Source organism: Crocuta crocuta, unplaced genomic scaffold (genome assembly GCF_008692635.1).
Source record: "Crocuta crocuta isolate KB4526 unplaced genomic scaffold, BGI_CrCroc_1.0 scaffold943, whole genome shotgun sequence".
NCBI lineage: Eukaryota > Metazoa > Chordata > Mammalia > Carnivora > Hyaenidae > Crocuta > Crocuta crocuta.
This window is the reverse complement of record NW_027528208.1, coordinates 64773-65117: the sequence shown is the minus strand read 5'-3', so window position 1 is coordinate 65117 and position 345 is coordinate 64773. Positions and strand designations below refer to the sequence as shown.

The following is a 345-nucleotide window of genomic DNA, read 5'->3' as shown; positions in this document are numbered from 1 at the left end:
TGATGTGGGGAGTTGTGGGGTGAGTGATTGGAGACTGAATGAAGGTCTCTGGGCATGATGGTGGCCAAAGTTATGGGACTAGTCAGGGTTGAATGGGGCTTATTAAACGTTGACTTTTACACGTTTTCCAGCCTAGTGACCTGCGCTAAGCGTTCATACGCACTCCTCAGGCCCCTCCTTAGGCGCGCCCGACCTTTCCCTTCCCCCTCTCCCCTTGCCCACGCCCCAACGTAGGGGCCTGGCGTGAATGATCCAGCCGAAGTGAATCTGCACCCGAAGGTTTTCTTCTGGCTCCTGGGCAAGCCGGCCCCAGTGAGGTGAGGAGAAGGTAGAGGTACCTCAGCG

At 56.8% G+C, this 345-nt stretch overlaps 1 protein-coding gene across 1 annotated transcript in view; it reads left to right on the top strand.

The window, feature by feature from the left end:
- ZNF182 (zinc finger protein 182) overlaps positions 1–345 on the top strand; it is a 30045-nt gene that overhangs the window by 250 nt on the left and 29450 nt on the right. Inside the window, exon 2 of the mRNA XM_077752936.1 lies at positions 132–317. The gene's annotated coding sequence lies outside the window, so the exon portion shown is untranslated. The remainder of the gene's footprint in view (positions 1–131; positions 318–345) is intronic.